This window comes from Mustela erminea, chromosome 19, assembly GCF_009829155.1.
Source record: "Mustela erminea isolate mMusErm1 chromosome 19, mMusErm1.Pri, whole genome shotgun sequence".
In the NCBI taxonomy this organism is placed as follows: Eukaryota; Metazoa; Chordata; class Mammalia; order Carnivora; family Mustelidae; genus Mustela; species Mustela erminea.
Window position 1 is genome coordinate 21,215,932 of NC_045632.1, and position 15,926 is coordinate 21,231,857.

The 15,926-nt window shown below is 48.0% G+C and overlaps 1 long non-coding RNA gene across 1 annotated transcript in view; it reads left to right on the forward strand.

Moving 5' to 3' along the window:
• The window catches only part of LOC116580204, a 32,881-nt gene extending 18,062 nt beyond the window's left edge, over window positions 1–14,819 (forward strand). Inside the window, exon 3 of the long non-coding RNA XR_004281548.1 lies at window positions 14,728–14,819. This is a non-coding gene — a long non-coding RNA (uncharacterized LOC116580204). The remainder of the gene's footprint in view (window positions 1–14,727) is intronic.
• Window positions 14,820–15,926: the final 1,107 nt, after the last annotated feature.

Below are 15,926 nucleotides of genomic sequence, written 5' to 3' on the forward strand. Positions count from 1 at the left end.
GGTGTCTCAGCAAATTCCCCCAAAGGCTGGCCTCTCTCTCCGTCACCCAGAAGTCCCTCCCTGTCACTGCCAAGAATGGGGAGGGGTTCTGGGGACACGGAGGTGGTTTTGAATGAGGACCCCAGGATGCACAGGAGAGTGGGGGAGGGGCTGGGAGGCTGGCGGGGGAGCCTTTGGCTGCACACTCGCACAGTGGGTCAGGGGCGGGGTTAGGTGTGTGGCTGAGGACGGCTCTCAGGCAGACCCTGAAGAGTGAGTCAGCCTGGCCTGTTTTATCTGTGGGAAAAAAGAGGGTCAGGAAGTGTGCGGGAGGAGAGTCATGTCACAAGGTGCCCTCCAACAAGGAAGAATGGCATCTTTTGCAAAGGAACAGTGGCAGGAGGCTCTGAGGAACGACAGGTGGACAGATAGGATCATTTGAGCCATTTTCGGGCAGCTCCGTGATATTACTCGGAGACCCATAAATAAGATCCTCAATTTCTGAGGTCCTCTACAACCGTCCCTCGTTCTCTGCACCCTTCCAGGCCACGGCTGCAGTGTTCAGATTTTGCATGAGGGTCAGTGGCTACGGGTTATGTGGGACAGGGAAACAAAATATTTTTTCCCCTTTTTAATGCAATCATATTCTCTTAAACATGGCTTGAACAAATCATCTCTCCAAACGTAGAATTTATTTCTCAACTTTGCCTGGAGGTACAGCGGAGAGAACAGATTTTTTTCCTCTCTCTGGCCCTTTGAGTCCTGACCAGGCAGAATGGATGGCTTTAGAACTGTACACGGACAGGAAAATCAATGCGTCATACCAGGAGGCTTCAGGGGTTAGGTTCCCATGTCCATGTCAACAAGGCTATTGGTTTTTTTAATGCTCCAAAGTTATCACTTCCCGCCTGCAAGAGCCACTACTGTGACTTGTGTGGTCAAACCTTAACAAAAGAATTTCCCTTTGCCCACCGCTCGGTGGCACGGAATTTAATTACTGCGCAGGGAGAATTTTTCCAAGAATGACAATCGAAAACAGACAGGCGGGCCCCCAACGGCAGACGTTCCCAAGGCACCTGGCCGGTGTGTTTTGGAGGGGATTGTGATCTAGCTTGGGGCCCGGGCACCTCGTCTGCTGCTGGCCTCAGCTCTAGGGAGCGATGGTGGGGGGCAGGTGGGGGGTGTCTGTGGGTCTCTGCTGTCTCCTGGAATGCAGCTTGCAGAGAGTGAGAAAGACTGACCAGCCTTCTGTGAGTGGGTCATCTTGGTGTCTGTTGGGAATTGGGGTGTAGAGAGTGGGGACCGTGAGCATCTCTCCTGCCTTAAATGCCCCTGTTCTGGGAAGGAGGCTTTGATCTGTCTATGGAATTATGTGCCACCAGGTGAAGATCACATTGCTTCCAATAATACTCGTTGTCATTAGATTTTAAACTGAGCATCCGAAAAGGAGGCCTTGGTTAAACCTCTGTCCGTTTCATCAGTCCAACGACTGCATTGGGTCTATTGAGCCCGGAGGAGTCCCGGGCCCCTGAAAGCAGCTAGCCTCGCATGCAGACATAGAATTTTTCAGATTCACAGATCCTGCGGCCGCCCGGGGTTCCTGATCCCTCCTGGATGGTTGCGGATGCGGGACCAGGCCAGCCCACCCCCCCACCCCGCTCTTCTCCACCTGGCCCTTTGATCTGGCTTCCATTCCGGCCGCCCCCTCCCCCACCGCTTTTCCCCAGGCTGTCCTGTCGGCAGTGACACAGTGCTAACGCCACAGTACTGGAGGCCACGGTGAGCATTGCTCACTTGCAGCAGGCGGATGAAAAGGCAGTGCAGATGTAATTTGTTTTCAATGGCTGTTTCAAAAGAATAATTGTGGTGACATTGTGGGATCAATATTATAGATTTTTGTTTTCAAGTACACTGTATGTGTGGCGCTAAGAGGAGGCAGGAAATACAACACTGCAGCCTGAATACAATAAAAATGGATTGAGGTCTGCGGGCTTTTGTCGGCTGCTAGCCATCACGGCTTTGGAACATCATTGGTGGGATTACCGAGTTTGTCCTTTGGGTTGGCATTTCATGGCGAGCGTGTGCACATTTCCTGTAGCGTTCGGCCCCGGGCTTCTTTTGGGACCTGTTTCCTGAATTCGTGTAAAGTAACTGGAGATGAATTTCCATAACCCGAGTCTGGGTTTTGCTCCCTACCGAGGGCAGGTGGCCAGGGCCGGTGTGCTGCCTGCGTGTGCTGCCGAGGCGGTGTTAGGATCTGTGGACGACGCCGGACTTTTCCCCAAGAAGACGTCAGCTTCTCACCCCAGGCAAGAGTCTGATGGGTTTGGCGGCTGCAGCGGAACCCTGCTTTTTGTGTGGGTCTTCAAATGGACAGGCCTCCTGACCGTGCTGGTGGGTCCTGGGGGAAGGGGGACCTGTGATCGTGGGAGCATCTCCCTGGGCTCCCCTTCAGAATGCTGACGGCTGCACCTTCATCCTTGGACAGCATGCTCTTTGGAGAAGCCCTTGGCTCAGGAGGCTTGTCTGAGCCTCATGACGGTCGCTTGAAAAATCTGCAAACACCAAAGGAGGTGAGCAGGGCCTCCTGAGTTCAGGCAGGTTTCCTGACTTGGGGTAACCAGGCAAAAGGGCAGATCCCAGGGTGAACATTATATGAACCAAGAAATTAGTAATAAAGCTGAATAAATGTAATGAGATGTGAAAGGGAGCATGGTGCCTGCTTTTCCCCCTGTCTTTTGTAATTAGCCCTTCAAAGAAATGGAAATCCCGGCAACATCCCTTTCTAGTTGCTGGCTTCAGATTGCAAATGAGCGAGACTTGTTTAGAGGTGTGAGAAAGGGAGCAGGAGGCAGAAGGACACCCAGGAGAGGACTGCTGGGACCTCTGGCCCAATCGACTCATTTGACAGATGGGGAAACTGAGGCACACATAATCCCGGAGCCCCACCTACTCTTCCAGTGAGATCAGAGAGGCTGCCTCGTCTGACTTCCAACCCAAAGCTTGCCAAAGCCCGTCCATGAACTTGGCTCTTTTGTGGGCTTATTTTATCTGGATAGCGCAATGTCTTTTTTTGTCTTCTTCTTTTTTGAAATTGAGGATAAATATAAAATGGAGAGAGTCCCATAAAAACCCAGTTTTGCATTCTTTTGAAAAATCCGAATATCTAGCAGCACCGGACCCATGTCCTGTGTGGCGGTATCTGCCTGGCGCGAGTCCCTGCCGTCTCTTTGGATGGGGTCTCCCCTCTCAGTCCCGCTCAGCCCAGAGAGCATTGGGGTTCATTGGTCCTGTTGCAACGGTCCTGCAGCATCCATGGGAGCTGAGACCCGTCTGGGAAATTCATTAATTTGGCAGAGTGAATGCCAGGGCACGTTTCCCTCTGAGTTGGGATGTCCTCAGTTTTCCTAAGAAAGAATTGCATTAGTAAATATGAACTGATTAGCACCCTCTGACCCTCTGTTAGCAATGTAGGTGTCTCTGGGATACCAACTGCCTAGAAGAAAGAAAAGAGAAGAATCCTCTCAAAAAGAGCCAGATGTTTACATTCACACTTCCTGAGGATGTCATTCAATAAGCATTCGCCGAACTCCTTGCTTTGAGTTCCGACTAGAGGGAACACCTTCTCTCAAGGAGCTCACAGTCTAACAGGAAAAAAAACCAAAAGAACAGAAATACGTACTAACTACTTATGGTGTAAAAGTAAACTCGGGTATTATTTACTGAGCACCAACACTGTACCAGGGCCTGTGATTATCGTTTGAGTCACCAGACAAGGAAAATACCCTCAAAAGACAGATTATAGTGAACAAGGCTATATTTATGTGTTGGGTTTGAATCTTGTTTATGGTGGAATTAGAGTCCTAATTTAATAGATATTTATTGTCAGCCGTGAGTTTGACATTGTGCTAGGTGCTGGGCTATCATCATGAGCAAAAGAAACTTTAATCAAATGATGACACAAATATAGGATTCAAACTAATAAGTCTCAGGAAGGAGGAGTGCGTGGTCCTACGAGCACATGTAACGGTCATCTGATCCAGACAAGGGACCATCAAGGACTTCCCTGGTGTCAAGTTTGAAGCATGTGACAGAAGACACTTTGGTGCAAAGGAATCAGCATATGCAAAGGTTCTAGGGCAAGAGAAAGCATGCCATAACTCAGGAAGCCAAGGAAAAGGCTAGTCCCTCTCTGTCTTTTAAAACAAGAATTGATCTTAAGTTGGGTTTCCCCGGAAGCATATTCTGAGATTCTGAGATTTTCTTGTAGACTGTTCCTTGGCAGAATCTCTTAGGAACAACATCTGTGAAGAGTAAGGAGAGTAGAGTTGGGTAGAGGGAGAAGTTAAGCCATAACAGAGCCGCAAGAGAGGCCTCAGCAAATCTTCTGGAGCATTCTGGAGCTGGAATGGCTCTGTAGCAATGTCCTGTACCACTTACTTCTAACTCACCAACCAGCCATTGGAGGTAGGCTGCCTCTGAGAAGTGGGTGCGATCTTGGATAAGGCTTGGATAAGTCCCATCATCTGAGGACTGCTTCCAGAGGGGAACTCGGCTGAGAGCTCTCAGCCACGAATACGCTCAGGAGTTAGTAAATCACACGCAGACAGCCACAGTCTATGCTTTGCACAATGCAGATTAACTTGTTTCGTATAATATGTTTTATAAACAGCTCTTCCAGGATCCTGGTGGTTCTCTTTTCCAGGGGAGACTTACAAGAGGACAGTTAGTGGGACCAGCCACAATCCCCACCACTGAAGCTGGTCTTTGGCCACTTCCGTTACTCATCATTTCTGTCTTCTACTACATATTATTCTTATCCTTATCCTTAGCTAGCAGTTCTATTAGTCTGAGCAACTCACCTGGTATAATGATCATCTCTAAAGGGAATGGCCCTCTGGTCACCATGCCCTTTTCCAGCCACAGCTGATGCATTCATCTGTCTGTTTCCAAGATAGGGCTCTGGTGACAAGAGAGGTTCTCTGGAACAGCTGGCTGCCTGCATTTATAACAGTCCTATCTCCTCAATTCCTTTCTTGCTAGACTTTCAGCATAGGAACTCTAAATGAACAGGTGACAATGATAGCGAAAAATGTAATGGGACTCTTGCTGAGTCCTCTGGTGGAAGGGTTCTTGGTCTGGGAATCAGGACCTCTAGCAACACTGGGCTCAGAGTCATAGGAACAGCAAGCCCAAATTCTCTAAGCAGATCATTAGGAGGGATGGTAAGTGGGGGTCAACCAACTTCCATCTTCAGCTCTTGACCCCATGTACACTACTGGTTGGAGAAACAGAATCATCTAATTTTCATTGCTTTAGAGTGGATAGAGCCCTGGAGAAGGATATTCTATTCTTTCAGGATGTCATCTTAAAGTTGGCGTTTGAACTGAAACTTCAAATGAAGGACCATTCCATTCCTCTAAGAACCTGGAAGTTTCCTTTGTGGTGTGATAAGGGAAAGGACCAGTGGATCTCATGGTCAATAGTTCCATGTTCTAAAGTGGGCCCCTTGGTCCAGTGCAACATTATGTGTGATCCAGCGTTGGTGTAAACCCTTGGACACAAGCGCTAGCTAAAACCCGATGGACAGAAAAGGCAAACTCTTATCCAAAGTAGGTGTCAATTCCAGTCCAACTGAATCACTACCTTTTCCAGGGTAGAAGCAGTGCAATGTAATCCAGTTACCCCCAAGTGGATGGTTAACTCTCTTGTGGTATGCTGCCATGTCAAGGATTCAACACTGGCCTGCCTCTGTTGCTGGAAAGTTGGACATTTGGCAATGGTAGTAGCTAGATGAATCTTAGATTAATCCCGTAATACTGGGTCCATGCATAACCTTCATGCAACCATGTCTTTGCTCCATTCAGAGGCTGGCAGATACCTCCTGGTTCAGTCAATCATTCTGCTTATTGGTTTAGTGCTTCCTCCATGCTTCCTATTGGGCATTGTCAAGTCACACACATATCTTCATATTTTGTGCCCTCCCATAGATCCTTCCATATACCTCTTTCCCTTATCTCTCTGTGTGCAGTCTTCCACTTATTTTCCTCCTAAGCCTCTTGATCAATCAACTAAACAATTTGCCATTGCCCATGTTTCTCTCTCTCTCTATATATTAATACATCAAGCCACTTTTCCCCCTCTTCTATCTACAGAGTGAATTACCAGGTTCACTACCCCAAAGCTCAGGCTATTGGGAGGATCTTCCCTCCCTACTGTCTTTGAAGGCCACTGCTGTGTGGAACCATGGTCTCTTTGAAGCTTATATTCACATACTGGTCTGAGAACTGAGCTCAGCCTTTTTCCTTCTCCATTAGCTGGTCATAAGGGTACTTATGATATTGGTGGTGTTAGCCAGGGGTGGGGGTGTGGGGGTGGGGCACCTGCTACAGTAGCAGATGACACAGGGTCTGGGATACCAGCTTGTGCCAGCTGGCCCTACTTAGGCCAACCCTTCATGGAATTCTCCCATAGGACAGTGGGTTGCTGCTGGATTTACTTGATCTTATGATTTGGTAGGTCTGACGAAACCCAGTTCACCATGGTCAGTTCTGCCTGCATGGTAACTTAATATTCCACGGGGAAGCACTTTGTCTCTACCAGGGCCCAGGAGTACACTTCAGTTGTTGTTCATATGGTGTATAATTTCTTGCTGCATAAACTCTGCATAGTTTTTTCCCACCACAATCACTTCTAATAAGACTGTAAGAAGGATTGGTTGTATCCTGGACCTGCTGCAGAACCCTTTCCTGATCTGGGGCCCTTCTCAAAGTCAGAAGACAGACTCATCACTCAGCAAATGGATTGGAACACTATTCTGAAAAGTGGAATAGGTATCTCTAGAACCTGGGGGTGGAGGGGTTGATAAACTGATAGGGCGTTTTCTTTTTATTTGTTAGAAATGTGAGGTGCAATAACTTTGATTGGGATGTCCCCGTGTGTCTTTGACCACTGCATCCCCAGAAGCATCACTGATTTGATGGGTCTCTGAATTTTCTTAGGGTTTATCTCCCACCCTTTGGAGTGCATGCATTTTAGGAAGCTTGCCCGTCATCATCTTTCAGGATCTGTTTGATTTCTGCGGGGATCAGACTGGTGAATTAAATGAGATATATACAGGAGCCACAACCTTTTATCACAAGCATTTTTACTCTCTTGACTGGGCACAGGAGCAGTTTCAGAGACTTCCACCTCTGTTCTATGATAGTTCTTACTCCAAGGCCCAAGGAGCCAATTTAGAGATTTAACAACTTCCAAAGATGTCCATTTCAATTATGCATCTTGGGGACTTGGAGGTTGCTACTAAGTGGACCTACCCAGACCTAGATCTGGGCCAGGATTCCATTTTACACCTGGACCCCATGTATGCAAACTCAGGTCATTTCCCTAGGAAGCAGAGAGGGTGATTGCAGAGAAAGGGTGAAGACATTGAGTGATAGGGGCTGACTCTGACTTGGGTCCTCGTCTGAGAAGGCTGGAGGAAGGTTTGGTGAAGTAGCTTGCGTGGGACGTATGAATGGTGTTAAATCGTACAAGGGCGTGGTATTTAGTTAGAATGAGTCACAAGTTAGGTCAGTTATTCCTTTTTCAGTTCAACATGTCTGAATATTTATTTGTTCCAAAATGGACAAGTTTGAAGCCTCTTGGGTGGGAGTTGAGAGAAGAATGAGTTTCACCTACAAAGATGGCACGGCAAGTGGTTGATTTTTGTAGCATTGTCTTCTCCCAGCTCTGGAATAGGACTTGGACCCTTACTCCGAGACAAGAAATATTGGGACAGCTTCCTGCAGAGGAACTAATGAGCTTAGCCTGTTTCACTAGCCAGGTCCCCACGTTGGAGATGATGTGCCCACCTTCTGGGTCTTAAACCCACGTGTGACTCTGTGAGCTGGGAATTCAGGAGAGCCACCCAGATTCCTCCAGTCTAAACAATAGGGAAAAGGATTCACCTTCTGGTTCTGAAAATTTTAATTTATGTGTAGTAGAGAGTGATTGATTTCTAGAGTTTAAATGGACTAAATACTGAACTTTCTTCGTCCAGACTATCCCTTCTAAACTTGGCATGTCCTTTCTGCTATCTTTAGTTACTGGGCTTAGCTTAGGGTAAAGACCCACCTCCCTGGAACTCATTTATCTCATGCTAGAGATCAAAAGGGGGAATAACCTCGGAACTCAGGGCTTTCCGGTCAATAATTTTTCTTTTACTTGGGCAAGACATCATAAGACCGTGTATTAGTTTCCTATTGCTACTCTGCCAGATCACCACGAACCCAGTGGCTAACCAATACGAATGCATTATCTTGCAGTTCTGGTGGTCAAAAGCCTGACACAGGTCTCGTTGGACTGAAATCAAGGCATTCCTTTTGGAGGCTCGAGGGACGAGTTCATTCCCTTGCATTTTTCTGGCTTCTAGAGGCGGCCCTTATGCTCTGGTTCATGGCGGCCAAGTTGCCTTTCTCTGACACTGTTTTCCCCTTCATGTCTTTTTCTCTGACCAAAGCCAGGAAAGGTTTCCTTTTTTTTTTTTTTTTTTTTTCTTTTTTCCCTTAAGACTTGAAGTGTTAGTTTGGGTCCACCAGGATAATCCAGGATAATCTCCCCACCTTCAGGATTTGTATCCTTAATCCCATCTGCAAAGTGCCTTTGCCATGTAAGGGTAGTGTGTTCCGAGGCTGTGGGCTTCGCATGTGGACATTTTTGGAGGTCATTATTCTGTCTACTATAAACCGTAACATTTAAGAAGGAATCTTAGATTCTAATCTCTGACCTCCCACTGGCTTGGAATTCCTTCTGAAGCATTCCTTTTAGCTGTGCCTCACCCTCGAAATGCACTCCCCAGTCAGGGGGAGCCCATCGCTGCTTGGAGGAGTGGGCTCTCTTCCCTCTTCCCTTCAACGACTCCTTAGGCGGTTTGTTGGTTTGTTTCAGTCAGGCTTACCTCTGGAATTTTGTAGAATGAGGTCAGTAGAGGGCCGCCTCCACAGGACTTGTGACTGGCTGCCCAGAGCCGCGTCACAAGCCATGGTGTGTGTGTGAGCAGGTTCTGGGTGTGAATTTGCTTTCTTTCCTCCAGACACAGAATGCATGCCGGAGATGTCTTTTGGCTACAAGCATCGGCTTCGAGGAGCCTCTTTGTCTCGTGAGAGCCTGGGAGTTGACAGGGTCCTGTTCACATGGCCCGTCCATTTACAAACGTTTATCGAGCCAATGCCCTGTGCCCAGCGTTGTTCTGGATACTGAGAATGAGCAGTGAACAAGGCCAAGTCCTTTCTCTCCTGTGGCTTCCATCGTGATGTTGACGGTGGGATGAGAAATAATAAACGATTAAGTCCATATTGTCCCGTCTTAGGGAAACAGGCGCTAAGAAGAAAAAATACAGCAGACGAAGGGGAAGGCGGGAGATTGATGGGGGCTGTTCTGATGACGTGATCAGGAAGCCCTTCCTGGGGAGGAGGAATTGAACAAAGTAGCGAATGGAGTCAGTGATATCTAGAACTAGGAAGACTTGTGGAGTGACATTCTGAGACGTTAATCAAGGTCTGTTTCCACCCCTCGTGTCCCTTCCATGTCGCTTACGTTGCCGTGCCCCCCAACCCGGTCCTCCCTCCAGCTCAGGACCTGTGTCATCCCGACACGCTGCTTCCAGAAAAGGTTGCCAGGGCAGAACGCTAGGACAAGGAAAGCAATACTTTCAAAAAGTTTCAAAATGGGTTTTTCAAACTCATGGCAAAGTTTTTGCTCTGTCAGAGCCAGGCTTTGTGGACAACAGAGCCCTTAGGACCCTTAGGACCTCATAAACGGTCAGTGTGGAAGGACAGCAAGCAGCAGGTCACCTGGGTTCCAGACGCACATTCCAGGGGTTGTGTGGGAGGGTAGGGAGGAGACGGGAGGGGTTGGAGGATGTCCCCTACAGTCCACGACAATGACACACTGTAGGGATTTCTAGCTACAGTTCTGGGTGGAACTGAGAAAGAAAATCTTTTGCTGAAGGGGATGTAGCTAGTACATTGAGTAGGTGAGACACTGGGTCTGTCCTCTTGGCCCTAAGCCTCCGAGCCCAGATTCTAGCACCTTAACTTACTTCACTGGTATTCATAAAGTGCTTTGTTCCCAACCTTGACTCCTAAGGACCCCATGCACCCCCAGTGCCCTAAGAGAAACATCAGGATTGATTTGAGCCAGTGGAGTCTAGCCAACAAGGAGGATGGCCTGGTGTCATTTGTAAGCTCATTGCCTCGTAAATACTTCAGAGACATTTCCTTTGGGCTGGTTAATTTTAAAAACCAAGGTGCTCATTGAACCAAGGTGCTCATAGGAATGAGCACCTTGAATTTCCTATTGAATAGGAAATACCTGAATAATTCCAATTTGGTACGATCCCCCCTGCTTTAGCCCAGGAACCCCAAAGCATGGTGGCTGAGCGCCCAGGGCACCCCTTCCTGATCCCTCTTGTGTCCCTGCCTCTCTCAGTCTCTCCTTGAGCACGAAGAGGGCTTAGCCGGGAGCAGACTGAGCCAACCTTGGGGCAAGTGCTCGAGAACCAGCCTCGAGGTCAGGGCCGTGCAAAACCTTGCACGGGGCAAGTTTCTAATATGAGCATCCGGCAAAGGCTGGGAAAGTCTTCGGCTGCCCTGACTAATAAGGACCGAATCCCATCGTGGCTGTCAAAGCAGTTGGAAAAGCTGCAACCCCTGTGAAGCCAGAATTCGGGCAAGTATCTTGACGCAGAAAAACTGCGGTGTGCGCCCTGGTAGAAATTATACTTTTATGGTTATTTTTACATCCAAACATTACTCTTGGAGTGCCGTCATATTTTATGAAAACTTTTATTAACATTTCAAAATGACCTTACCCTCATGGTGAGGCTATCAGTCCCGGGAGCCACAACCTATTTAAAACATTTTCATCTTTACAAACACAATAAAGTAAGCTGTCTTCAACATAGATTTGTAGATCTCATTAGAGATACTTTTTCAAAAAGGTAGTGTGTCTCTGGGGAACGTAATGACAGGTTGTAATCTTTGCATGCAAAGTTTTCAAACACGAACACTCTGTTGCAAAGGGATTGTTTCATCTCTGGGCCGCCGGTGTGACCGGATCTGCTTTGTAATAGCTCGGGTATTGAGTGGGGATGGCGAGGGCTCCGGCTGCCCAGGCAAGGCAAGGAGCGTTGAGTGTGGTAGTCCTGGCGGTCCCCACAGGGTAGCCGCAGACTTGGCTTGGCCCTCTGAGGTGTGGTGAGGGGCTGGGGACCCCCGGGGGTGCCAGGGAGCTCAGGCAGAGACCAAAGACAAACGAAGCCTCTCCTTTGATTAAAGCCTGCCTGGTTTTCTCGGTTGTAAATGAGGCTTCCCCCTTGGGTAGTGACTGGCTTAGGTGGCAGTCGAGGGGGTAATTTTTCAGAAATGCTGCCTCCAGCGGGCCAGTGTTCTAGAGGCTGCCCTGCTTAAATGGTCTTTTTATGCAGCAAGATAATGGCAGCTCGCACACTGCTAAATCAGGCCTATTTTCTGAGGAATGGTTGCATTCGGCGCACTTCTAATTTGTCAGAAGAAATGCAGACCATCTCTCCAGGAGTCTGCTGAAGAGGACATCATTTCTCTGCGAGCTCTGCCTTGGGTCAATGTGCGGCTCGCCTAGCATACCATCCCCTGTTGCTTCTACCTCCCGGGGACGCCCTGATTTATTAGGATTAAACAAGCCATGTCCTCCTCCTGACTCAATCCACAGGACGAACATTCCCTCTCTTCCCCCCCATTCCCTTGCCCCTTCCCTCCGGAGCCCCAAGACAAGCAAAGGGTCATTTTTACAAATGCTCCCCAGGTCTTATGGGAAATGGTGCCAAGGAAGTGCCAGTCTGCTGCGGCCGTGCTTGGGGCTTAGGGGCTTGTGCTTAGGGCTTGGTCTGCAAGGAGGGCCAGGCCACCAGGCAGTGGGCTCTGGGAGTGGCTGTATGTCTGGTTTTCTAACTGTGAGATGACGATGAGACCACAGGCCTTCAGAGGCTGGAGAGATGAAGCCAGAGCCGTTGGTAATTGAATACAATTATTTTCTCCAGTGTCCGACTGGGGAGCAGATCCCAAGGGAATCGCATTGCTGATGCCCCCGAATGCTTATCTTGTAGCCACATTAATTGCATTTCCATTTGTGCCCCCATGAAGCTCACTTACTGAGGCACCGCTCTGGCTTGGCGTCAATGGTAAAGCATTTGGTCTGGCATGGATTTATTACATTGTTATTATTGTCATTCTAGAAGTCATGCCGGTGAGGTCTGATTCCCAGCTGGGGTCCCCTCCCTGTCACCTCACCTCCTTGTGATGGCCTTGAGCCCCAGAGGCCCCCTTCAGCTGCAGAGCATGAGGGGGGTCCATGGTGTGTCTCCCCTGCCGACCGCACAGGTGGGACCCTGCTGTGTCGCACCCAAATGGCTTAACTCTGCTGTGGGACCACAGTGGAACCCTCCCACAGGGCAGTGGTCAGGATTCAATGAGCTGACACATGTCCAACCCCGAGGACGGTGCTTGGCAGGTGGTAAACCCACTAGAAGCAGCATCTACCCCATTAACTGTTGTTTCCCGGATGCTTTCTGACCCTATCGACTCATCTGTCCCGGCGACCCTGCCTTGCCCTTCTGCCTGTAGCAGGCTGCCCTCTGTGGAGGCCCCAGGATCTTTCTCCATCACCTGGGCTCTCTTACAGCGGTCCCTGTGCACAAAGCCCCCAGCCATGGGAGCGGGTCAGGTGAGAACCATGGAGGTAGGACTTGGGTCTGGAGAAGTCCCTGCTTCCCCATCATCAGGAGGCATGCTGTGTCCCTGTAAGCCTGATCTCCATTCTGCCTGGGGTATGAAGCTGCTGGCCTTTGCCCTCAAGGCAGATTTAGGTCTGCAGCCTCTGTCCCAGGCCCTGGTGCACGGAGCAGCCCAGTGCTCCAAGGGCAGGGCCTGCCAGTCTGCAGGCTGTGGAGTTCTGAGACTCACATCCCCCTTGATCTCTCCATTTGAATGATGATGCGTTACCTCTTCTTGAGTCTGTGTCCAACTTCGCTGCTTCCCCGGGTCATCCATCCACGTATCATTGGCTTATCCGACCTATGAGTCCCTTTCGAGGGCCTTCTGTGAGTGTAAAGATTCGGGAGGCATGACGTGCCTGTTTTCCATTGTATTAAGTGGAGGCTGGCAAAGAACAAGGACTTGTTCATTTAAATCTCTCTCCCTCTACTTTCTTCATTTTGGCTAAATAATGAGTTTGGCCGAGGCTTTCAGCCTTGTTAGCAAGGTTTAGTCCAGTTAAAAAACAAGGGCGTGCGACCCAATGCCTAGGTTAAGTTGATGAGAAAGAATATTGGAAAAGAACCCCCGCCCCCGCCCTTTTATTTGTCTAATCGTGTTTCCCATGGAGAAGCTGGATTGAAAGTTTTTGACTTGGTTTTCTGGTCCAGCAGCTGGAACTGTTGGCTCTTCTCAACCCAGACTCATTTTTAGGTCCTGCATTCTGTACATTTCTCCAGCATATCAGCCCCCATGCTGCCCAGGCATAGGGTACAAAATTGACAAAGATTGGTTCTTATCCCCAGCTGTGTGAGCACAGAAACCGTGTTTTTGGCACAAAAGGCAAGAGGCTGTCATTGCTCACATCAGAAAGACCAGAGACACCTTTCTTGGGAAGAAAACTGACAAATGGTCCTTGGTAAGGGGAGGGACATCCTTGGGAAGCCAAAGAATGCAAGCCACAAGTTTACATTGATCACAGCCCATACGATGCTCTCTGAACTAAGCTGTCTAGGAAGCCATTTAAACTGGTGAGCAAAGAATACAGCATTTGACAATGGTTGTTTTGTTTTAAGACACATGCATTAAAAATACATCTGAAATCCAGGACACAAAGAATCCAAATAATGTTATTAAATTTCTTGTTGAAGAAGGTCCCTTGGGACAGCTGGCTCTGCACTTTTGAAAAAAAAATTAAAACAAAACAAAACAAAACAAAACAAAAAACTTGCAGAACTCAACTTGTTGCACGAACAAAGCATCTTCATTTCTTTCTGCTTCTCTCTCTCTCTCTCTCTTTTTTTTTTTTGCATTTTCCACTTTCCTATTTCTCCTGAGGAGACAAACAAATCTCCAAGGGACTATTAAGCTGCAAATACACCGGAGCCAAAAATAGAAGATGCGGCCTTATAAACATTTTGCATATTTTGGTGTAATTTGTTGAAAATAGTACAAAATATGCTCACAGTTGGCATCTAGAATGCAAATATTAGGAATCCGGTCCCCTGTTACATTATGGTTTTTCAGCAGTATGGTGCGGGCTCATCCAATAGCTACTGTGTGGCTTTGTAGTTTGTTGGAAGGTGAATAATAGTGGCGACTTGTTCGTACAGTCTATGAGCGGAGATACCTGTTGCCAAGGGATATGAGAGTTCCAAGGGACAGAAGCCGAGAGTGGAACTCCGGGGAAAACCTGAGGCGATACAGATATTTGTAACATCACTGATGCTGTTTGTTTTCCTGTGGCTATTTCCTTAGAATAAAACCCTGGGGCAGGGATCCAAGCATGCAGGGGGCTGGCAGACACATGACCCTCTTCCTTTCGTATTCCAGAACGTGGGTTAAGTGGCAGGGCTTTCGGAAGAAAAACCTGCCGGTTGGTGTGCGAGCTGGTGGAAGTCTCTCCCTACCCAGGGCTTAAATGAGGCTGACTGGTTTTACGGCTGCCAGTAAATCCGTCTTCCCTCTCCTCTGACAGGTGAGAAAGCGTCCCGCTTTGCATGGGGGCTCCCACTGCACATCTGGCACCCACCTCACAGGTGAACCTTCCCGCTCCTAAATGATGACTGGTAAGAAAAACAAGATGTCTTTCTTGGTTATAAATTTAACTCTTCTATGATTAGTCTGGGCAATTAGGACACCCCTGGGGTTGAGTCTATGGCTGAGGCACAAGCTGGAAGTCTGATTAGCTCAGGTCTCTTGAATGCTTGTTCCTGGTAGTAAACGCCTGGCACATATAGTATTGATTTCATTTAGATATCTTAATGGTTTCCAGACAATCCCGCAGATGTGGGCTGAACTCAGATCTGCGGGAGCGCCGGTCTGCAATCTGCAAACATTTTTCTTGCCACTTTGTTTCATTTTCCTAAACTTAACTGATTTGGAATCGGGAGATATAAATGAAAAATGCCGAGTTACCCTATCAATCACGGCATGCACAAACATGGCCACTGCCCTTTCCCTAAACATCTATTACCACCGGGTAGTTGGCTAGTCAAACAGGAATAAAAAATTACACTGCAAACATCATAAGTTAGGCTTGATTTGTTGAGCAAGTAGCCTGACAATTCGGTAAGAGTTATATACCTCAGCTTCGCTGAAAATCAGGCTTGTTATGGCTCTGGTACGTCTATAAAGATTGTTCATTTCATATAAAACAGCTACCTGCACTGAACGCCCTGGAAGGAAGAATGATGCTGGTTATAAATATAGAGGAAAATCTATTTGTCTGCCCCTTCATGCTGTTAGCGAGTCACATGGAACGGCCCTTTGGTGTTTGTCGGCAGTAGGGGGAGTCTCTGCCAGCCTGGCCCGGATTGAAGTGTCTCATCTCTCTTTGTCATATGAGATAAAGCAGTGAAGTGTGACCGGTGCCACCGCCTTGCTCTCTGCCCACCAGGGGGACGCTAATGATGGTGAAAAACTAGACGGCGTTGCATTGAAACCGAATGTGAGGGGAAGGCTGTCTGTTGGCCGGCCGGGCTGGATAACAGTTAACGTCAGAAAAGATAAATAGAAATTATTAGAATGGGTTTGGAAGGATATTTTATAGGGCAGGGTTGTGTTCGTTTAAAGATACATTATTGGACTGTTATATATCTGATTTCAAGCTGCTGGGTAATTAAATGATTAACATCCCTTACTCATAGGGTTCAATTCATTAAAGTTTTAAGCACC